At 42.6% G+C, this 24,545-nt stretch overlaps 1 long non-coding RNA gene across 3 annotated transcripts in view; it reads left to right on the forward strand.

Moving 5' to 3' along the window:
• Positions 1 to 24,545, forward strand: part of LOC131481785 (uncharacterized) — a 230,142-nt gene that overhangs the window by 38,099 nt on the left and 167,498 nt on the right. The window contains exon 3 of one of the 3 annotated variants that reach the window (XR_009246560.1): positions 3,834 to 3,933. The exons of the other annotated variants lie outside the window; for them this stretch is intronic. This is a non-coding gene — a long non-coding RNA (uncharacterized LOC131481785). Of the gene's footprint in view, positions 1 to 3,833; positions 3,934 to 24,545 lie in introns of those variants that run through there. 3 annotated transcript variants of the gene reach the window in all.

Consider the following 24,545-nt stretch of genomic DNA (forward strand, 5'->3'; position numbering starts at 1 on the left):
CAGCACACATTGGGAGAACCAAGAGCCAGGATTGGGTTCAGACCATGTTGAGTTGGACCGCAACATCAGCCAATTCACATGGGGTGTAGGGATGGATCAGTCTGGACTTGGCTGCTGCATCTGCTGGCAAGAGCTGGGACTGAGGCCCAGCCAAGCTGAGCAAGGCAGTAGCATCTGCTGGAAAATGCTGAGACTGGGTACAAATCATCTCAACCTGGCCACAGCACCTGCTGGCACATGCCAGACCTGGGCCTGGGAATCAGCCTGGTAGGGGAACTTCAGAGAATCCCTTTCTGGGCTGCTGCTTCCACTGGTGTGCATGAGAGCTGGGACTGAAGGTGGGCCAGTCTAGGGGTGGGCCAGGCTGGGCTGAGCTCCTGCTGGTAAATGCCAAGACTTGTAGTGGGCCAGCTCAGACTGGGCTATAGTACCCACTGGCACGTGCAAGACTGAGGGCTAGGAGAGGGTAGAGGAACATCTGGGACTTCCTTGCTGGGTTGCTGCTTCCACTGATAAGGATGAGAGCTCGGTCTGGTGGCTGACTTGTGTAGGAGTGGGCCAGGCTGGGCTAAGCTGCAAGTCTCACTGGTGTGCACTAAGCCAAAATGGGTGTAGGCTGTCCAGGCTAGGCCACAGCACCAGCTGGCAAGTGCCAGGAGCGTGTGTAAGTGTGACAGGCTGGATCACAGTATCCCCTGGCAAGTGCAAGATCCGGAGCTGGGAGCCAGCTTGGTAGGGAAACAAATGTGGGCACTCATTGCATCTCCTGCTGATGAGTGCAAGAGCCAGGGCTGGCAGTGGGCAGGGCTGGGCAAGACAACAGCACCTATAGGCGTGCATGCGCGCTGCATCGTGGGGTGGGTCAGGCTGAGCTGTAGCACCCATAGAGCCAGATGGAAGGTTTGGACGGACCAGGCTAGGCACAGCACATGCTGACACACCCAACACCGGGGCTGGGGGTGGGCCTAGTGGGGTTTATTGGGGGTCACTCTGACTAGAATTCAATGAAGACTGGGTCTGTGACTGGTTGGGCTGGGCTAGGCTGCAGCACCCATCAATTGGCATGAGGGATGGGATTGTGGGAGGAAGAGAATAGTCTATTGCTAAGTACATCTTGCTCAAGTTTCAAAAGAGAATCTCTTGAGGATGTTAAAGATGAAGTAATTATTCATTTTAAATTTCTCTTTATATTCATTTTCAGAAGGAGAGGAACAGAGTATGTGAGCAAGTACATTCACACCTGCAGATTCATTCCCCAAATGTCACTGTGCCAGTACTGGGCAGAGACTAAAGCTGGGAGTTCAAAGCACATCTCCAGCATGGGTGGGTGGAACCCATTCACTCCTGCTGCCCTCACAGTCCGCATAAGCAGGAAGCAGCAGTCAGGAAGCAGCACGTAACAAACCTGCGCACTTTGAATTATTTTGTTATTTGTAGTATTTATTCTTATTGGAAAGGCAGATTTACAGAGAGAAGGAAAGACAGAAATAAAAGTCTTCCATCTGCTGGTTCACTCACCAAATGTCCACAACAGCTAAAACTGAGCCAATTTGAAGTCAGGAGCCAGGAGCCTCCTCCAAGTCTTACACCTTGGTGCAGGGTCCCAAGGCTTTGGGCTGTCCTATACTACTTTCCCAGGCCACAAGCAGGGAGCTGGATGGGAAGTGGAGCAGCTGGAACACAAACCAGCACCCATATTTGTACCCCAATGCTTGAAGGGGGAAGATTAGCCAATTGAGTCACTACTCCGGGCCCTAAATTTTAGACATAAATCTTCACTAGCTTCCTAACTGCTGGAGCAAATCCTACTCCAGAGCTTCTATTTACACATACATTCAACTACCTTTTTTTTTTTTTTTTTTAATCTTCATGCCCTTTACCTTTTTCTTACTAAAAGACTAAATATTTTATAGCTTTCATCATGAAAATAAAGAGTAACTGCTATTCACAATCTTAAAATGTGGTAAGGGGCTATTCTGCCGATTAGATGTAAGGATGTAAGACCGTGTTGTTTGCCCTTGGAGGCAGTTGTACTTACTGAGAGAAGACGAAACTGACTGTTGAGATTCAGTGGTTAGTCACTGTCCCCCAAAGGTTTCAGAATTAGATCAAGAAGCAGAAATGTCTGATGCTTAGCTTTTTGCTATGAAAAGAATTGGGACATGCTAACCCTTAGGGAGATTTACATGCTCATTCTTGACAATTGGATCCACTTACCAACTAATATCCCTTCTTTATTTGTAATCATGGAAACCATTTAGCTATTTGAGCCTTCTGATATTTAATTTTTGTAATGCCATATGTTCTTTGTTTAGCTTCATTCTCTCTAACAGGGCATTGGTTTGAAATGGCTTCAGAAGGGGATTTCATGTCTTGTAGCTATCTGATTTAGAATTGCCTTCTCATTTCTTGCAATGATTTTTGGCATAATACAATTAACCAAACTCATCTCATTTATTTCCTGTTCTTATTTCTCTCTTTTCACATGTTTTTTTTTTTTATTTTTTGTCTACCTCTTGCTAAAGATTCAAATAAAAGTGCCACAAAAATTTAATTTGAGCCAAATCAAATGAAAAATTTTAGAACAATATGCTATTTATTTTTAGGCTTTCTGTACTAAAAATAATAGTACTTTGAATTTATGTTGCAACTCAGAGCTTTGTTACAGATATTTCTTTTACTGTCAGGAGGGAAAAGCATTTATTATAATCCCAATGTTGTAAGTGGAGAAGGAATAACATATCCAAAATTTCAGAGATAGGGAGTTAGAGGTAAAATAAAGACTTTGGGGCCTGGCGTGATGGCTCAATTGCCTAATCCTCCATCTCCAAGTGCCAGAATCCCACATGGGCACCTGTTCGTGTTTCAGCTGCTTCAGTTCCCATCTAGCTCCCTGCTTGTGGCCTGGGAAAGCAGTGGGCAATGGGACCCTGCACTTGCATGGGAGACCAAAAGAGACTCCTGGCTGCTGGCTTTGGTTCAACTAAGCTACAGCTGTTACAGCTACTTGGGAAGTGACCCAGAGGATGCAAGATCTTTCTTGTTATCTCTCCTGCTCTCTGTAAATCTGCCTTTCTGATAAAAATAAATAATAAATCTTTTTTTTGAAAAAAAGAGATAAGAAAATTGCAGATGGAACTGGCACTGTGGCATAGTGGGTAAAGCCATCACCTGTGGCATGGCTATCCCATTCGGGCACCAGTTGAAGTCCCAGCTGTTCCACTTCTGATCCAGCTCCCTGCTGATATGCTTGGGAAAGTAGCAGAGGACAATCAAAGTGCTTAGGCCCTTGTGCTGTGTGGGAGGCCAGGAAGAAGCTCCTGGCTTTAGATTGGCCTAGCTCTGGCTGTAGTTGCCGTTTGGGAAGTGCACACACAGATGGAAGATCTCTCTGTCTCTACTTCTCTCTCTGTAATGCTTTTTTATTTAATTTTTTTTAATTTTGATTTTTATGGTACAATCCCACAGGGTCTGGGATGCTTCTTTTCATAATAAATAATTGTATCTTTAACAAAAAATTGCAGATGACATGCAATTCTGTATCGCAGGAGTTTTCAGTGCCATGATGGGCCTAGCCTGCAGGTATTTCAAATTACATCTGGAGTTCTCTCTTTACTCCTTTTTTGCATTTATTAAACATTCATATGGAAGAGTCTAAAGCTCATATCTTTATCCAAAGCTCACACATCTTCCCAGATAAGCAACTTTTAAAAATGCAAGGTTCTGAGTGAAGTTTGACCATGGTATGTCATGAGACATTCATAGTTGTGTTTAAAGTGTGGAAAAGGTAGCCCAAGTCAATAACTGTTATTCTTCATCTTATCTTCCCACAGGGTTTGTGAATTTTAATCTTTACTTCTTTGGGATATGATATTTATTACTACCATCAAGAAATCAAATTTTACTCACTAAGGATGGCAGGTAAAAAATAATTAGATTTTTGTATTAGCTATTGGCAATCAGTTTTGTCTTCTGGGTGGGCTCTGAGGTTGAGGAGGTTGAGTAAGAGGAGCACAGCAGTCAGAGTGGCCCATGGAGCTGTGAGGCACAGAAACTCACTGTGGGCTTGCCCATTTAGAAAACCAAAAGGAAAACAAGAGGTAAGTCACAAGCATTTCCACATTAGTCTACCCTGTACTAGTCCCAGGAGCCCAAACAACTTCAGCAATGAGAAATGAACCCAAGAAAAGCTAGCATGTAAAGGTTAAAAGATGATGTTTGAGTGGCAGAAAGACAGAGTATTCTAGTCTGTATTACTCCCCAAAAGCCTCCATGGGCTGGGACTGGGCTAAGTTAAACCTGAGAGCTTACAACTCAATCCAGGATCCCCATGTGGGCTACAGGGACCCAATATCTTGAGCTATTGCCATTGCCTCCCAAGGTGTGCTTTATCAGCAGGATGTATTCCACCCAAGGACTCTGATGTTAGATGCAGGCACCCTAACTGGTGTCTTAGCTGCCCACCCAAGAAGAATTTCTGTTACTCTAACAGAAGCAGGTAGATTGTAACTGATTTTATTTTCTAACAAGTGTAATTTTTAAGTCTTTGTAGTTATGGTATCTAAATAACAAAAATGAAATGTCAGACAGTATAATACATGGAAATGGTGTTTATATTAGAACGGAGAGTTACATAAATAAATCTTGATAAAATAGAATTCCAGCTTCTTCCTTTCTAGTGGCACTTTCTGGTTCAGCTAAAGCATGCTAACTGCTTTGAATTAGTTCAGTTTGAATCATTTCAAATACTTTGACTTGTTTCCTTTGTGCTTGTCTCAGGAATAGGAAGAAAGAATCACTGTCCAAACAGGGCAGCGCCTCAATAAACAGTTTACAGAAGGTTATCATCACTGAGAGATTAAAAGTAACCTCTTCCAGATCGATACAATGCAGAAGAGCAACACTTCTTTAATTTTCTCTAATTTGTAAGGAAAATATTTTCACCTACTAACCTCATACATTTGAAAGATATGAAAAAATAAGATGCATAGGAAGCTGCATGAATATGAGCGCAGATATTAAATATTTTCAGTCATCAGGAAAATACAAACTTAAATTACAAGATTCTGCTACCCACTAAAAATGGTGAAAATTTTAAAAAAATGATAATATGAAGTGTTGTTAAGGATGCGGAGCAAGTGGAATGTTCATATAGGTACAATTATCATATGACCTAGGGAATTTTACTGCAAGGCTCATGTGTGAATGTTCCTACCAGAAGCCCAAGTGTTTATCAGCAGATACATGGGATAAAACATTTTAGAATACATTATATTTAATGGAATATTACTCTGAAATTAAAAGAGCTAACTACTGAAAATGCAGAAATGGGTGGATCTCAGAAGGATGCTGGACTAAAATAACTAAACACAAGAGTACATATTGCACTATGCTTTTTAGCTAAAGTAACAACTGTGGTCAAAACTATGCTACAAGGCAAGAAAACAGCCGAGTGGTTTGTTGGGGCTGGCAGTAAAAATTGTGGGAACTGACAGCAAAAGAGCCAGGGGAATCCTCGAGGTGATAGATATATGGTGTATCTCAATGTTTGTCAAAATTGGTCGATCAAAATAGAGAAATTGGTGCATATTATATAAAGATTGTACCTTACCAAATCTAAAAGAAAATGTGTATGTCTTTACTAAGATCTGTACATTGAATTATTTCACAAGATGATCTTTTCATGAAGGATCCCGGTGCCTCACCCATGGAATAGGTGATACTTTCACAGTGTAATGAAAAGAAGAGTACCAATGCTGTGAGTAGCCGTGTGAGCAGGTGCTGTGAGGTGATTCTGTTGCACACTGATTGAGAATAAAAACTAGGTTTAGATTGTAAAGGTTTCAGTTTAACTCACCATCTGCTGACTGAGTGACCTTGGGAAAGTGACTTCACTTGTCAAAGCATCAATTTTCTCATGTGGAAAATAGGGATAACAATGGTCTCTACATTACAGTGTGTGCAAAGATTAGATAAGGCAGCATAGGTGTCTAGGGTATAGAAATATTTCATTGGCATTAGCTCTTTTTTTTTTTTAAAGATTTATTCATTTTATTACAGCCAGATATACACAGGGGAGGAGAGACAGAGAGGAAGATCTTCCGTCCGATGATTCACTCCCCAAGTGAGCCGCAATGGGCCGGTGTGCGCCAATCCAAAGCCGGGAACCTGGAACCTCTTCCGGGTCTCCCACGCAGGTGCAGGGTCCCAATGCATTGGGCTGTCCTCGACTGCTTTCCCAGGCCACAGGCAAGGAGCTGGATGGGAAGTGGGGCCTCTGGGATTAGAACCGGCGCCCATATGGGATCCCGGGGCTTTCAAGGCGAGGACTTTAGCTGCTAGGCCACGCCGCCGGGCCCTGGCATTAGCTCTTAGTTTTGGTTTCACCTATTTCAGAGATCCAAAGGAGGAGAAACGTTCATGGGGACTGGTCTGTGTGGGCTTACATCTGTTGATTTCTTGTTTTTATCTATTCCACGCTATGTAAAGGCTGTTGTTTGAATGTAAGGGGTATTATCCATAGGAAAGGATGTGCCGTAAGAGGTGTTGTGTTCTATTGCCCAGGAAGTAGCGAGGTTTAGGGCTGAACTTATGAGATTGCATTGAGAGAAAGTATGAGGCTGAGTTTTGAAAAGGTGATGGACTTAATGGTGGGCAGCTTCTCTCCAGCCGTTTATCCTTCGGGTTTCATTGTGGCTGGTGGTGCTGAGCCACACCAGGCCCAGGTAGAAACAAAGCACCACAAAATAGGACTTCATACCCATGAAATCTGTGACTCATCTTGCTTTCTGATTATTTTAGGTTCTAGCATTATATATAACTTTAAACTAGCCAATATTTAAAATATGTTGACATAGTCAATAGAGAGTGGTACAAGTTTGAAGGTAATGTTGATAATTTAAAAGGTAGAATCTTTATTTTATCTACTTTTTATTCAACTATTTATACATTGTATTAGGATTTCTGAAGTGAAAGCAAGCAAGTAGATCTTTAAAATATTCTGTAAAAACATTTTGAAAGATTTATTTATTCAGATATAATTTCCCAGTAGCTCAGATATTTGTGGGGTGTGTGTGTGTGTGTGTGTGTGTGTGTGTTACGCATTTTAGAGAGTTATTTAGCAGAGGTTTAAGACTCTGGGATATGAAAACTGATCATTTTCTGTGCTTCAGGAATTTTGCCCAAGTCTCCTATTCTTGAGGTCTTTGAAACAAATATAGAATCGCCTTAAAAGCCAGTGTGGTTTACATAGGAGAAAAGGCAGGAAACCAGCTTTGTTTAAATGGAATGAACTTTCACAATTGAATCCATTTTTGGATGTATGCTTCCTGAATCCCTAAGATGGCTGTATTCCCACTGCGACGTGGAAGAGCAGAGCGGATGTTGCAACACATCACCCATAGGAATGGAAATTCAAGTCCGTGTAAAATTGAAGACATCTGTAAGAACAATGAACAACTCAATGCCTAGTGCCCTAAGCCAAGGGAAACCGCCAGATCCTTTTCTCGCAAACTTGCATCTGATCCACAGCTCATTGGCTAAATGAGAATGTAAAGGAAAGTGGCTCAGCTAGTCTGGATTAACCAAACATTAGAAATTAAGATTTTTCTCACTTCTTTCTTTTTTTTTTTGTTAGATTTATTGGAATGGCAGATTTACAAAGGAGAGATAGAAAGATCTTCCACCCACTGGTTCATTTCCCAAATAGCCCAATGGTCGGAGCTGAGTGCAGGGCCCTAAGGCTTGGGCTATCCTCTACTGCTTTCCCAGACTGCAAGCAGCAAGCTAGATGGGAAGTGGAGTAACTGAGACGCGAACTTACACCCATATGGGATTCGGTACTTGGAGGTGGAGGATTAGCCAATTGAGCCATCATTTCAGGCCCTTTCACTTCTTTAATAATAAAATTTTGGGGGCTAGCATTGTGGTATAGTGGTTAAAGTCACCGCCTGCAATGCTGGCTGTACCACTTCCAATCTAGCTCCCTGCTAATGGCTTGGGAAAAGATGCAAAGGATGGCCCAAGTCCTTGAGTCCCTTCTTCATGGAAGAATCTCCTGGTTCCTGACTTCAACATGGCCTGGTACTGACTGCTACAGCTGCTTAGGGAATGAACCAATGCACAGAAGATTTTCTCTCTTTCTTTTAAAGATTTCTCTTTTTCAAAAATTTTATTTTCATTGGAAAGTCAGATATACAGAGAAGAGGAGAGACAGAGAGGAAGATATTCCACCTGATGATTCACTCCCCAAGCAGCTCAGAGCTGCGCCAATCTGAAACCAGGAGCCAGGAACCTCTTCTGGGTCTCCCAATCGGGTGCAGGGTCCTAAGGCTTTGGGCTGTCCTTGACTGCCTTCCGAGGCTACAAGCAGAGAGCTGGATGGGAAGCAGTGCTGCCTGGATTAGAACTGACACCCATATGGGATCCCGGGGTGTGTGCAAGGTGAGGACTTTAGCCGCTAGGCTACAGCGCCGGGGACCTAGCTCTGACTTTAAAAGTAATAAAATATTCTAAAAGAGGTTTTTCAGGCACAATGTGGTAACCTAGTGAGTGGCTAAAATCCTTGTCTTGCACGCACTGGGATCCCATATGGGTGCTGGTTCATATACCGGCTGCTCTACTTCCCTACCAGCTCCCTGCTTGTGGCCTGGGAAAGCAGTCAGGGACAACCCAAAGCCTTGGGACCCTGCACCCACGTGGGAGACTAGGAAGAAGCTCCTGGCTTTAGAACAGTTCCATCTGTTGTGGCTGCTTTGGGAGCGAACCAGAGGATGGAAGATTTTCTCTCTCCCTCTCCTTCTCTCTGTAAATCTGACTTTCAATAAAAATAAATAAATCTTTAAAATTAAAAAAAAATTAAAAAAAAATTAAAAAAAATTTTAAGATAGGTTTTTCACATAAAGATATTTCGTTGGTTGACTGCTTCAAATAATATATAAATTCAGTTTCCCTTATTCAGGCCATGATTGCTTAGATGTGTTAGAAATTTTAATTATTTCATTGTTATTGGTAGGTAACTGAGCATTTGGGAGAACAGTCTACTATGAAAAAAACATTGATTTGAGGTCTCTAAACATTTAGCAGACCTTCCCCCCCCCCTTGATTGCTAAGTTTAATTCTATAGCTATATACAAATCTGCATTGTAAAAAAAATTAACAAAATATTCCTATCAAAATTATGTTGCAAGTTTAAGTACAGGTTTTTTGTTTTGAGATAGCTCTAAAAATCATTGGCACTAAGCGCCCTAAAAAAGTTTGAAGACTTAATAAAACTACAGACCAATAATTTCCAAATACAGTGTAGACCTTGAGAACAGGATGCTAACGATCTTTAAACTTCCAAATGTTGGTGTACCCCCACACAGTTCCTGGCACCTGCTGGTGCCCATGCTGCCCAGTCTCGGGAAAGGCAGGAGGCCCTGCTCTCCAGGCACTGTTCCTGTGCCTCACTCCCCACACACCGAACTTTCTTGGCAGACAGAACTGGAGCCTTCCTCTCACCTGCTTGGCTGCAGGGTTCTGAGACATTCAGGGCAATGCAATTTTGACTTCCCAAATTATTTTCTCATTTCCATCATTAGACTATGTTCTTGTAAGTTAAATAATGTGTTTGGGATTCAAACTTAGCCCCCTTTAAAATGAATCCTGCCCAAGAAAATGCTCTTAATTTCAAGTAATTTTCTTAGAAACAGTTGAACCCAGCCATCCACAGTATTCATGGGCTGCAAGGAATACATATGTTGTGGACCACTGAAAGGTGGCAGTGTTTTTTGGTGGACAGAGCTCTGTGTAGACCCCTTGTTGTGCCAGAACAGTAAGTGGAATCTAGGATCAGGCACTTAAGAAGCTAGGACAGAGGCTGTTGCATTGGCTCAGCTGGCTAATCTTCCACCTCCAAGTGCTGGCATCCCAGCTGCTTCACTTCCCGTCCAGTTCCCTGTTTGTGGCCTGGGAAAGCAGTAGAGGATGGCCCAAACAAAGCGTTGGGAACCTGTACTCATGTGGGAGACCTGGAAGATGCTCCTGGGTTTGGATCATCTCAGCTCTGGCTGTTGCAGGCATTTGGGGCGTGAACTAGTGGATGTGTTGAAACCAAGCGCAGTGGAGGCCCACCAGACATGTGAAGATGGTGTTTAAAGATAGCTTTTCAGAGAGTAAAGAAGCCCAGGTATGAGCCTGAGTCCTCTAGCGTCTCTTCTTCCCACCAGTCAGTTAGAAGGAGCCAGCTACGCCCATCAGTGGGTGGCTATGGGCCTCAGGCAGAGGAAGGACACTGGCCTGCCAAGGAAACTCTTCCCATCACAGGTGAACAAAGGCCTAGACTGAAGGCTGATGATGGAAAAGAGAAAAAAGAAAAACTACTCCTAGGCAAAACTGGCAGGGCAAAGACCACGAGGAGCCCCTGTGAGAAAGGCATGGTCCTGCACTAGAGTGAGCTGTACTCAGAACACAGAGACCTCCGTGGGACTGGAGGACAGAGGCAATGTTTGGAATTTTTTGAAAACTATGAAATATTGCAAGAGCAGAGTGCAGGACAGGGCATGGTGAGGGATGGAGAGGGAACCCAGGGACCCAGCTGCGGGCCTCTCGTGTGGAGGCTGCTTGTCTGGCATGAACAGGGCTGCAGTATAGGAAGGGGTTCCTCGCCCAGGCCATCCTGGCCTTTGGTCATTCCTACATGTCCATCAGTGGAAACCCTACCTCACCAGCTACCCTGCCCTGCCATGCTTGGGTTGGTCTGGTTGTGCCATGGGTGAAGTGGTAGTGACCAGAGACCCAAAAATGTTGCAAGTCTTCCCACCAGGTGGGTTCGGGATGCTGTCGGGTCTACAGTAAACAATCTCCTTAAAGATACTGCTTCCTTTCCCCTTCGCTGCTTGCTGGTCCTGCCTCTCCCTGACCCTGGAACTTGTTGGCTGCCTTGCAGCCCCCTCTCAGTAGGGAGTGGAAGAACTCTGCTCCATAAGCAGGCACTTCTACACATAACTCTAGTTTTGCTACTAATGTTCATGGACAAATCATGCCAACCTCTGAACAGTTCCTGTTTTCGAAAATAAGGAGGGAGCCAATGTAATGCAGCAGTTAAGCCAACATCCCATTGGAACACTGGTTCATATCCTGTCTGCTCCTTTTCTGATCCATCTCCCTGCTAAAGTGCCTGGGAAAGCGGTGAAAGATGGACCATATTACTTGAGTCCCTGCTGTCATGGGGGAGACCTGGGTAGATTTCTGGTACCTTGCTTAAGCCTGGCTCAGCTCCAGCCCCAGCTGGTCCCAGCCATTATGGCCATTTGTGTCTCCTCTTCTCTCTAAACCTACTTTTCAAATAAATATGTAAATCTTAACAAAACAAAACAAAACAAATGAAGCAGGGAGGGTTGTTCTTTATGATCTCAGACTCGGTGATTCTGCCCTATCTAAACATAATGACATTTTCAAGGTGTCAATAGAGGCAGGATGATGCCCTCATAACTATAGTGCAGTTTCACAACCTTTTCCTTAATTATATGATATTTTAAAAACATAAAAGAGGGCAAACATTTAGTCTAGTAATTAAGATGTAGGTTAAAAATGCCTGCATCCCATAAAGGAGTGTCTGGGTTCAGTCTCTGGCTCCAGCCCCAGACTCAAGCACCCCATACAAGTCAGCACTGATTGCTCAAGTGCTTGAGTTTCTACCACCCAGGTGGAAGGCCTGGATTGAGTTCCTGGCACTGGTCCCAACTTTTGGGAGCATCTGAAGTGTGAACTAGCAGAGAGGGAGCTTTCTCTGTCTATCTTGCAAATTAAAATTCAAAAATGTATTTGTTGGGCCCGGTGTGGTGGCCTAGCGGCTAAAGTCCTTGCCTTGAACGCGCCGGGATCCCATATGGTTGCCCGTTCTATTCCCGGCTACCCCACTTCCCATCCAGCTCCCTGCTTGTGGCCTGGGAAAGCAGTTGAGGATGGCCCAAAGTCTTGGGACCCTGCACCCGCATGGGAGACCCAGAAGAGCTCCTGGCTCCTGGCTTTGGATCGGCGCAGTACCGGCTGTTGCGGCTCACTCAGGGAGTGAATCATCGGACGGAAGATCTTTCTCTCTGTCTCTCTCCTCTCTGTATATCTGACTTTGCAATAAAAGATAAAATAAATATAAAAAAATGTATCTATAAGGAATGAGCCACTAAGTTGTATGGTTATATAAACTGGTAGGTAAAGATGGTGATTTGAACACACACATATAATTTCAATCGCTCTTGAACCTCCACTTAAACTGCACACAGAGAAATGTTTAATTTTAAGGCATGAACCTCTTCTCACTGAACTATGGGAACCTCCTGAGAATTCACACGTAGCAGACACTGCCTTGTTGGTGGCTCCTGCTAACAGCCAGCTTTATCTTGGGCTGCTTTCCATGCCACCAGGACTCCAGCACTGCAGCCTTTTCCAAGTTGGAGAGCTATTGCACGATTGGGAAGAGACTTAGTAAATCTGAAACAACCACTTCCTTAACTGACACTCAAAAAAGATGAGAAACAATGGGGTTTATAACACAAGTCCTAAAAGGCTCAGAATTGGTGGTCTGAGGGATATAGGGGTCAGGAGAGCCACAAGCTACGGAGGTTTGGTACGAAGCAGGTAAACTCCTCGGTCTCCCTGTATGGTTCCTCCTGTATGGCAGGAGTGCGAATGCTTGATCTCTGCAGATTACAAAACAGCCTGCAAGCAGGAGGAAGCCAGGTACAGCTCACCGAGAGGGTAGACACCATACCTGAAGACAAGGGATGCAGTGAATATGTGTGTTGGTTATCGAAATAGTCCCCTAGTTCTCTTCTCCCACTCAGTTCCCCATATATAGCAGTTAGACAAAGAAGGTTAAAAAAAAAGAAAGAAAACAACAACAGACACAGGATGCTCCTCCCCACCCCCATAGGAATATCTGACTCAAGGGAAAGATGCAGAGACTCCAGAATAATGGAGCAGAGAGATGTCAAAATGACAACTCTCCAGCAAACTTCAAAGGCCCACATGTCATCATCTTTCTGGTGGACCTGCCCAGTGCTTGTCTGAGCTTGGCTTTCCGGGTTGACCTGTAGAGGAAGTTCTCACCTCTGCCACTCCTCCTTGAGGTAACTGAGGTCACTCCTTTCCCCCTGGCTGTGTCCTGCCTGGACGTGTCCTCTGGGAGCTGGAGATTAGTGAAATGGAGACTGCAAGGACTGCAGCAAACATGAACCCTGTTCCTGTCTGAGTCCGGGGCTTGGCCTGTACTTGGCCTTCTGGAAGTGGCAGGCGTGCAGAGAGCCTCATGTGTCACAGGACTCAGCTAGGCTCCTACTTCCTGACTCCTCACAAAGGGTTTTGGTCCCTTCCCAGTGAAGATGAGGCCAGGTCATGACCTTAGATCATTATCTACTTTTGTAAATTTCTTTTTCCACTTAATATTATTTTTATAAGATTTGTGTTGATAAATTTAGCTTCTTTTCCAGCGAAATGATGTTCTATTGTCTGCAAAATTTTGTAATTTATTAAATTAAAAAAATTATTTGAGGACCCGGCGCAGTAGCCTAGTGGCTAAAGTGCTTGCCTCGTACGCGCTGGGATGCCATATAGTCGCTAGTTCTAATCCAGACAGCCCCGCTGCCCATCCAGCTCCCTGTTAGTGGTCTGGGAAGGCAGTCAAGGATGGCCCTTGTGACCTTATACCTGCGTGGGAGACCCGGAGGAAGCTCCTGGTTCCTGGCTCCTGGCTTCAGATAGGTACAGCACCGGCCATTGCAGTTACTTGGGGAGTGAATCATCGGGTGGGAAGATCTTCCTCTCTGTCTCTCTTCCTCTCTGTATATCTGACTTTACAATTAAATAAGTAAATCTTAAAAAAAAAAATAATAACCAGAGAGAGAGATTTCTATCTGTTGTTTCATTCCCCCAAATGGTTACAGTAGCCAGCCAGGTCTGAGCCAGGCTGGTGTCAGGCACTCCATCCTGGCCTCCCACATGCTTGGTCCATCTTCTGCTTTCTCAAGCACATTAGCAGGCAGCTGGATTAGAAGCAGAGTAGCTGGGATGATGGCATCACAGGCTGCCACTTGATCCACTGTACTACAACACTGGGCCCAAATCTGTTTTTTTAATTGATTGGACTTTTAGATTATTTACTGTTTTTTTTGTCATCACAGTGTTTCTATGAATATTTCCCTGTGGACATGTAGATGAATTTTTCTTTGCTGGGTGTAGGGTCCCAAAGCTTTGTGCTATCCTCCACTGCTTTTCTAGGCCATAAGCAGGGAGCTGGATGGGAAGTGGAGCAGCCGGGACATGAACTGGTGTCCATATGGGATCCAGGCATTTGAAGGGGGAGGATTATCCAGTTGAGCCATTACCCCAGACCCCTAATTGATATCTTAATCAGGTGAAATGCCTGCCTCAGTAAACTTTAAAAAATTAGAGTATGATAGATACAAATAAAATACACAAGTCAGTTCAATGAAATTTTTTAAGATCTATTTTATTTTTATTTGAAAGGCAGATTTATAAAGAGAAAAGGAAGGACACACTGAGAGAGAGATATCTTCTACCCATTAGTTCACTGCCTAAATGGCTGTAATGGCTAGAGCTGAGATGATCTGAAACCTGGAGCCAGGAGCTTCCTCTGGGTTTGCCACATGAGTGCAGGGTCCCCAACACTCGAGCCATTCTCCACTGTTTTCCTAGACATAAACAGGGAGCTGGATTGGAAGCAGAGCAGCCAAGATCCTAACTGATGCCCATATGGGATACCGGTGCTGCAGAAGCTTAGCTAACAGGCCACAGTGCTAGCCCCAAGTTCAATGGATATTGACAAATGAACATGTGTATATCAGCATAGCATTGTCCTTTGAGGCCTTTGGGTTTTTATTTTTAATGTTTATTGTTTATTTTTACTTGAGAGGCAGAGAGAGAGAAGCAGACATCTGTATATATGGAAAATATTCATCTTCTGGTTCATGTTCTCAAATGCTTGTAACAGCCAGGGCCGAACCACACCACAGAGCCTGGGAATTCATCCAGGTTTCTCACATGATGGCTACGAGCCAACTATTTGGACTGTGATGCATTTGGACTGAAATGTATTTGGATTAATGAATCTTTCTTTTGGATTTTGTGTAAGAAATCCTCCCCATCCTTATGTCAGAGCCATGTTCTTACTTTTCTTACAAAAATTTCATTTTTTTTTTTTTTACATTTCATGAATCTGGAATTGTTTTCTGTGTGTATGGAGCACAAAGCAGTGACCAGAGTTCTTTTTATATGGGTAAGCACTTTGTCAAACACTGTTTCTTGGCCATCAATAACTTCTGATTCATAAGTATGCCACTTCTATGTAGCAAGGTTCTACGTGTGGGAGTCTAATTTGTAGGCACTCCACTGTGTTACACCAGTGTTTTTCTTTAGCTTTGTATGTCAAGGACAAAAAGTTTTATCTTTTGTTCACCTATCTTAAGGTTCGTGACTGAGACATCTACAGTGAGAAAGGAAAAAGTGTGTCAATTTAATTCTGTTTTCCATGAGCTAAGAACCTTTGGAAATGGGGTCCTCAAGAAATAGAGAAATGAGTTTACTTTTGTGGTTAGGATGAAAGCAGAGTGCACAGTGGTAGGAAAGCATGGTTGAACAAGAGGTATGATCTAAGGGGAATACACTAGGGAGCACTTAGCAGGGGCCTCTTGGTTCGGAGCCTTCTTGGTGTCTGTGTCTTCAAGGCAAAGCTTCGCCTTTCCTGCTGTATGCTCTGGAGGGGCGGGGAAGGCTCCCTCCAGTGCCACAGAGCCGTATGTTGGAATGCTCCAGCAATGCATACCACTGCCTCAGTGACTATAGATTTGTGAAAATACTGGATAACAGGGAGAGTAAAAATTCCTCCATGTTTTGGCCCACAACCTTCCAGCTAAAAAACCGAGTCATGAAAACAATCAAGTGAGTTACAGAGTTCAAGTTGCAATGGGGAATATGCACAAAATTTAGTGTCATAAGCCTAGCCAGATCTGTCTGATCTGAGTATGTGATTTGGCTCAGATCACTTTGATGGCCGAACCTTAAGTTTTCCGTTTTTTAAAAAAGATAAATTTGCCTGGATCTGTAAGATTCCTCCCACTTCAAATATTCCTAACTCCTTCAGACCTATTTTCCTGTACTCCCAACTACCTACCCTCTCTGCTAAACCAAGTAGCAGTGTGTTGTAATTCACTGCTGAATTTTTGTTCTTGCTGTTGAACACTAAACTGGATTATAAAATTTTTAAAGCCATTTCAGATCTTTGCCAAATAGCTGAACTCAGAAGAGTAGTAATTGTCCTCAAATTCTCATAAATGTCTCATCTGTTTTGTTCATACTTTCTAAAACAACTTGGTTTACATAGTGATTTTTAGTTGGTCTCTCTGGGACTGTAAAAAAAAATACCCCTTCCTCTTTCAGAATGGATTATTTTTGAGTTGTGACATAAATGAAAATCAGCTTGTAGTTTTATCATGGTCAGTTTCAACTAGAACCAGTAGCAGAAATATTCTTACCCTTATAAAGCAAATTAGTTCTCTGGATATGCTGTAATTAGTGAGCTTTATGTTAAGAATATATTCATCCTTCATTTACATTTACAAAATAAATTCTTAGTAGGAGGGTTGTAATTATTTATACTGCTGAAGACCGTTTTCAAAATTAAGACCCATTATATAGTTTCTTCAAGTTTTATTTATTACATTACTAGAGGTATGGCAAAGCATGTGTAATGAAGTTGGAATTTCCTGAACTGGAAAGGATATATATATATATGTGTATATTATACACACACACACACACACACACACACACACACACACACACGTTTACTTGAGAGACTGAGAGCTCCTATTCACTGATTCATTCCCCAAGCACCTGCACTCCTGCATACCTGCAGTGGCCAGGATTGGGCCGCAGCTGAAGCTGGTAGCCAGGAACTCAGTCCAGGATTTTCACTATTACTTGAGCCACCACTGCTGCCTCCCAAGGTTTGCATTAGTGGTAAAGTGGAGTCAGGATCTGGCTGCAGGTGTCAAAACTCAGATACCCTCAAATGGGATATAGGCATCTCTACTATTAACGATGCTAGGTCAAACATTTGACCTGAATCAATGTATTTTCAGGTGAGAATGATTAGTCCCAGTCCCAGAAAAGTGACTTGACCAGGGGTTCAAATTAGGAAATCACTTCTGCTCCAGAAAATCCTTCCGTGGGGATAGATGTTTATCTTGGTGTTTTTATTCATAATGTTAGTTTATAAGGTATGTTATATATTCATCCAGGCCCACAATATATGTTACACATATATTCAAGGACAAATACAGTTTTTGTGGGATCTGAAATAATTTAATCGGTATTTTTTGAAAAGTACACAGCACTGTAAATGTAAAATTAGGTATAGAAGAGAACATTTATTTCAATAGAAAAAATTATAGCAAATTAATTAAGATTTATAGTTTCCAGTCTCTTGCTTCTGAGATTTCTTCAGGCCACTTACCAGAAACACATTGAATGTTTCCAAGCACAGCCTGCCTTCCCCTCCCCACACGGATCACTGTAAATCTCACGGAGTCCCAGAACTCATAGCTTCATCAGCTTTATGTTACATCTGTTTCAGCTTATTATTTCACTCATTGTATTTATTTATTTATATTATTATTATTTTAAAGATTATCCCCTTTTTGCTTTCCACCGCATTTTTGATGGCCATGCTAGGTGGAGACCCGTCCTGCACCTCAGGCAGAAAGATAGTAGCCATCAGAAAGACAAAAAGTCCTGAAGTCTATCAACTTGAGGCTCCAGCTGGTGATGATGGGCGGAAATCCTTGCTGGGCTACAGGCCGTCTCTGAAGATGATCCGCCCAGGCAAAGCCAAGCTGGTCCTCCTTGCCAACAGCTGCCCAGCCTTGAGGATATCTGAACTAGAGTTTTAGGACATGTTATCCAAAACTAGTGTCTATTACAACATGGCAATAATATAGAATTGGGCACAGCATGTGGAAAATACTGTAGAGATGCAGAGAGAGAGAGAGAGATCTTTCATCCGTTGGTTTACTCCCCAAGTGGCTACAGTGGCCAAGACCAAGCAAAGAGAAAGGCAGAAACCAGAAGTTTCTTCCTGTCTTCCACGTAGGTCATGGGTGAGAAGGAGCTGAGCCACCCTCCACTGCTTTGCCAGGCCGAAAACAAAAGAGAGGCGGAACTCGAACTGGTGTCCGTACGGGATATTGACACTAGAGGGTGGCTTTACCCGTGGAGCCACAACATCGGCTCCACTATTTCACTGTTGTGAGTGATCTGCAAAGTAAAACGCAGTGTAAAAACAGAAAGTAAAGTCATCTATGCTTCATTTTTATGTCGTGATGGAACACTGAAAGCACATTTGATATCCTATTATAGAGCACATGGATTTTAGCAGAAAATAAGGGCAAAGAAAAAGGACACCTTTTTATGCATTCTCTGCCAGTTTTTAGATGTGAAAAAAAGACACAGACTTAACCAGCCTGTCCAAGGGGACCCAGGTGCTTAAAGTTATCACCCCACCCATACTTTCAAAACTTGCTCTTTCCACTCCCTAGTGCAGAAATGCGCAGTAGCAGGTGAGACCATTCCCCAGGGATGGAGCCTGGAGGTCCAGAGCATCTCCCCAGAAACCAGACTCTTTCCCAGCAAAAAGAACAAAACACAGAACCAGTTGGAGGTAGAGTTTGACTTATTCCCAACACTTTAATTTGTTCTTAAGATTTATTTATTTTTATTGCAAAGTCAGATATACAGAGAGAAGAGAGAGAGGAAGATCCTATCTACTGATTCACTCCGCAAGTGGCTACAGTGGCTGGAGTTGAGCTGCTCTGAAACCCAGAGCCTCTTCCAGGCCTCCCACCCAGGTGCAGGGTCCCAAGGCTTTGGGCCGTCCTCAACTGCTTTCCCAGGCTACAAGCAGGGAGCTGGATGGGAAGCAGGGCTGCTAGTGTTAAGATTGGCGCCCATATGGGATCCCAGTGTGTTCAAGGCAAGGACCTTAGCTGCTAGACTATCGTTGCCAGGTCCCCAACATTTTAGTTTTAAATGTTTCACATAACTGCGACCTGCTATGTACCAGTGTGTACTGATGCCAATTATCTTGTAACGTTAATCTTTTTTGTAAGTCACTGAGTATATTCAGAACTTTGATTTCCAGTATATAGAATATTGAATTTATCTGAAGAAACTACCTCAGCGTGTGTTTTCAATATCTTTTTTTCCATTTTTTTATTATATTTTTTACAGTCTTTACATAGTTAGAGCACAAAGGTTCAAGGGCTACAGGAAAGAGGATAAGACATGTCATTTCCTCACATTTTTTTCTGTATCTGGGGTAACGGGGGAGGTAAAGGGAGAAGTCCCACCCAGTCTCCCACCCATCCCAGGTCTCGGTGTGGGGCATGCTCTGAGGGTCTTGCTCAAGTGGTTTTGATAGTTCAACAGATATGAATTGCTGCCAATCTTGCCATTCCAAGCACAAAGAAATCGCTGCAGCATCCACTGATTGACATAGTCCATCTTAGAGTCTCCGTTTGCCCTGTTTTTCACTGCCAACATATGGCTGGGGTAGTTGATTTATTTGTTCTGTTCTGTCTTTTCATGGTTAGAGATCTGAGTCCGGCAGTTTGATTGTGGGGATCCTTACAGAAATTTTGTCTGAGGTAAACCTAGGCCAGGTTCTTGTGTGTATTTGCAAGTACGGGGCCCGGCACAGTCCATTGCCCTAATCAGCTGATGGTTGCAATTGCTGGGTCGGTTCTGTTTCCAGCGCTGTCTTCCACATGAACCAATGGGTGTTGCAGTCCAGCCTGGTTCTGCCTAGCACACACTCAGCCCTCACATAAACCAGTGGGAGCTGCAGCCTAGTCGGAGTGACCCACAATAACCCCTACTAGGCCCGCCCCCATCCTGGTTCCCGTGCTTGCCATTATGTGCAGCAGAGTAGTCCAGTCTGTCCCACATCCCATTCAGCTCTCATTCATGTCAATGGGCATTGAAGCCTAGTTCAGCCCAACCAGCGTGACTATCCAGCCCACACAATGCTGTTGGGTGCCTTTCTGTCTAGCCTCCCCTGCCCTTGTCCTGGCTTTCGTGCCCTCCAATGGGAATGGTAACCCAAGAAGGAGGAGCCCACTATTTCCCTTCTAGGCCACTCCTAAATATCTTCTTGATGGAACTATTGAATTGAAAAAGATGATGTGAATACCCCTGATAAATACTGCTGTCTGAGAGTCGAGAGAACTAGTCCTAGTTCTGTTCCTCCTACTAATTTCCTACAACTTGGTGATTCTGTAGCTGCAGGCTACAGAATCCTGAGCTTCTTTCACTGTAGGCTGTTCAGCTATGAAATAAAAGGGTTAGAGGTGGAATCTGAAACAGTCAGTGATTTTAATTATTGTTACAGAAGACTGATTTATCGGAATGTTTATCCCATCATTCTATGTGTTGCTGGCAGAAGTAGCCTAGGGAACTGTGCTAGCAGAATTAATAAATAATTTGTGTTTAATGATTACCATGGGATGTTACAAACAAAAGCACCAAATTAAATGTTTATGTCACAATCTGGATGGATCTAAGAAACATACCAAGTAGTGGAGAAATAGGAACAAAAAGTTCTATAGTGTAATGCTATTTGTACAAGTTTAAAAGATACATTTTAATGCAAAGTAACAGTATGAATTTTATAAAGATAAGTGGACACTGAAATTTAGTAAGTGCCGCAGTTGGTGATGAAATGGATCATGGTTATCAAAGAAGAAAAGGAGTGGTAGAAAAAAAGTACCTACATGAACCAATAATTTAAGATTGCATAACATAAAATATATCATTGGACCTTGCATGATAGTGTAGTGGTTTAAGTCTTCGCCTTGAACGCACCAGGATCCCATATGGGCGCCGGTTCTAATCCCAGAGGCCCCACTTCCCATCCAGCTCCCTGCTTGTGGCCTGGGAAAGCAGTCGAGGACGGCCCAAAGCCTTGGGACCCTGCACCTGGGTAGGAGACCCGGAAGAGGATCTGGGCTCCTGGCTTGGGATCAGTTTAGCTCTGGCCATTGTGCTGCTTAGGGAGTGAATCAACAGACTAAAAATCTTCCTCTCTGTCTCTCCTTTTCTACATATATCTGACTTTCCAATAAAAATAAATAGATTAAAAAATAAAACATATCATTAATTCAAACCTATACATTTGAAGTTAAAGTTTCAGAGTTCCATAATAGTTACTTTGGAAAGACTCTGGGTCTATCCTATGAATCAACATGAAGAAAATGAATCAAGAATAGTGTGAACTGTAAGTAGACAAGTCCATGAAGTGTAGGGCAATGAAAAATCGATAAAATAAGAGATGAATTCAAATAAATTCAAAATTGTAGGTAAAGTGAGGGGACCTGATGTAAGGAAATAATTCAAATATGTATGTTAGAAGCAGTTTCTCAATACGTGTACATGATTGTGGGTCAATTGAGTCTTGCAGAATTTACAGGAAATCCACAAGTAATAATACCAGAAAGATGCATGTTTTTAGTGTTGGACACTTACCAGTTTCGTCATGTCTGTCATCTTTCCTTCCCTCATTTAAATTATCTTTGGCTCTGCTTTCTCTGGCTTGCTTTGGCAGCCAACTCTGGGCTTCCTCTTCCTTGTACTGCTGTCTTGGCATGCAGGTTATTGACATTTCCTTTAAAGAAGTAAATAGTTCTTGCTTTGGCCACATGCAATAAACTACCCCCCTGCCAAACACCACACCACACACACACACACACTCACACGCACACACAGAGCTAGCTACTCCTAAAACGCTCAGCAAAGCAACCCTACAATTAGTGGCTTAGGAGTGCAATTTGATCCAGTGGCATAACGGGTGGTATAAATATGATGATGTGAATGAAAACTGTGCCAGAGAATTCCAACAAGTTATTTGTTCCATGAAGAAATGGCAAGGACCAACTCTTTTATTGTTCTTGATCACGTTCTACATTCCTTTTGTCCAAATTTGAAAATTTTCATTATATTACTGTGCACACATTTAATATATTGTCTAGAGAAACACTTGCGTTGAAGATTGTAAATTTGATTACCAGGCAAGGGCTGGGTTTTCAACTCCTGGCAGTTTTTCTGTGATTGTACCTCAATGATTTTTTTCTTCTCTGTGGAATTTGGCCACAATGTTTAGAGGCTGTATCAGGAAAAACCAGCCAATCCAGAGGCCAGGTTTGGTGCTTAGATGGAAATAATTTGAACTGTAGCATTGTTATTTTATTTATCTTTATTAATGGAAAATGAAGAGATTAAGTTGGTGGGATTTCCAGATACTCAGATTTCTATTTGGTTAAAAGTGTGTTATTTTCCCCTAATGTTTTTTTTTTTTTTAAAGATTTATTTTATTTTTATTACAAAGTCAGATATACTGAGAGGAGGAGAGATAGAGAGGAAGTGGAGCTGCTGGGATTAGAACCAGCGGCCATATGGGATCAAGGCGAGGACCTTAGCCACTAGGCCACGCTGCCGAGCCCCCCCCTAATGTTTTTTGATTTATTATTATTTTTTAATGATTTAATTGAAAGTCACAGGAAGAGAAAGAGAGAGAAAGAACTTCCATATATTTGTTCACTCCTCAAAATGACCACAAATGGCTGCAACATATGAGACTGGGCCAGGCCATATCCAGGAACCTTGAACACGATCCCTACCTCCCATGTGGGTAACAGGAGCCCAAGCACTTGAGTCACCTCCTGCTGAATTTCTCCCCTCCTCAGTTTTTAAAAAATATTTATTTATTTATTTACTTTATTATTTCTGTTTTATGATACAGTTCAATAGGCCCTGGGGTTCCCCTTCCCTCTTCCCAAGTCCTCTCCCCCCACTGAGTTCCTCTATTTTATTACAATAGTATAGTTCTTTATAAACTGTCATATGTCCATCATTGTGGGCATGGACAATGGCAGAGAGTCCAGCATTCTATTGTCAAGTTATAGTAAACAGTTTCATTGGGAGTCCATCTTTGTCTGGAAGTAGAGAGGCATACTGCATTGTATCCTCACATCTGGATATGATAGTCTGCATTACACAGTTACTATACATCCCGTTAAATGAAAAACCACAAAACAAAATCAACAACAGGAAGAAAAAAATAAATTAAAAATGCTATGAAATTAAATAACGTGCTGCTGAATGACTAATGTGTCATTGAATAAATGAAAAAGAAAAGAACCTTCTTGAAGAAAATGATGCTACTGTATGATCTATTAGTCAGTGAAGAATTTAAAGATAAACTTTTGAAGAGATGAAATGAAAAAAAATCAAAATTCATGAGATATGGTTTTCACTGATCTTTGTTGGTGAAATATGTCTCCTATAGGCAAAAAATAATGAGCTTTATTTATTTATTTATTTATTTAAAGATTTGTTTATTTTGTTACAAAGTCAGATACACAGAGGAGGAGAGACAGAGAGGAAGATCTTCCGTCCATTGATTCACTCCCCAAGTGAGCTGCAAATGGGCCGGTGCGTGCTGATCCCAAGCCAGGAACCAGGAACCTCTTCCAGATCTCCCACGCGGGTGCAGGGTCCCAAAGCATTGGGCCGTCCTCAACTGCTTTCCCAGGCCACAAGCAGGGAGCTGGATGGGAAGTGGGGCTGCCGGGATTAGAACCGGCGCCCATATGGAATCCTGGGGCGTTCAAGGCGAGGACCCTAGCCGCTAGGCCACGCCGCCGGGCCCAATGAGCTTTATTTTTTAATCCCATCTACTAATCTATGAAGTTTGATTGATAAGTTTAAGCCATTTACATTCAGGGTTGATATGAATGTATGGTAATTTGGTTCTGTCATTTTAGCAGTGGGTTGTTCATTGATTTAGTCTTCTGTTGTTATTTTACTAGGACGGTCATCACAGTTGACTTTGGTTTTGCTGGGTGCTATTTCTCTTTGGCAAGAGAACATCTTTAAGTATCATCTGTAGGGCAGGTTTGGAATAGGCATATTCTTTTAACTTTTCTTTATTGTGGAAGAATTTTATTTCATTTTCAAAGACAAAGACAAAGGAAAGCTTTGCTGGATATGCTATCGTGGGCTGACGATTTTTTTTGTTTTGGAATCGAATATGTCACTCCATTCTCTTCTGGCCCATACAGTTTCCGGTAAGAGGTCTCCTGTGAGTCTGATTGCCATTCCGCTGTATGTCAATTGATGTTTTTCATGTGCCATTTAAGGATCTTTTCCTTCTGTTCGATTGAAGAGAGCTTGATGATCATGTGTCATGGTGAAGATCACTTTTGGTCAATCCTGTTGGGAGTTCTGTGCCCCTCCTGAATATAGTTTCCCAGTTCTTTCTCCAGATTAGTGAAATTTTCTTTTATTATTTCACTAAATGCATTTTTAAGCCCAGCACCTTCTGGGACTCCCATAACTCTTCTGTTTTGCCTTTTTTTAAAGACTTTTTTTTATTGGAAAGTCAGATATACAAAGAGGAGGAGAGACAAAAAGAAAACTCTTCCATCTGATGATTC

Source organism: Ochotona princeps, chromosome 13 (genome assembly GCF_030435755.1).
Source record: "Ochotona princeps isolate mOchPri1 chromosome 13, mOchPri1.hap1, whole genome shotgun sequence".
In the NCBI taxonomy this organism is placed as follows: Eukaryota; Metazoa; Chordata; class Mammalia; order Lagomorpha; family Ochotonidae; genus Ochotona; species Ochotona princeps.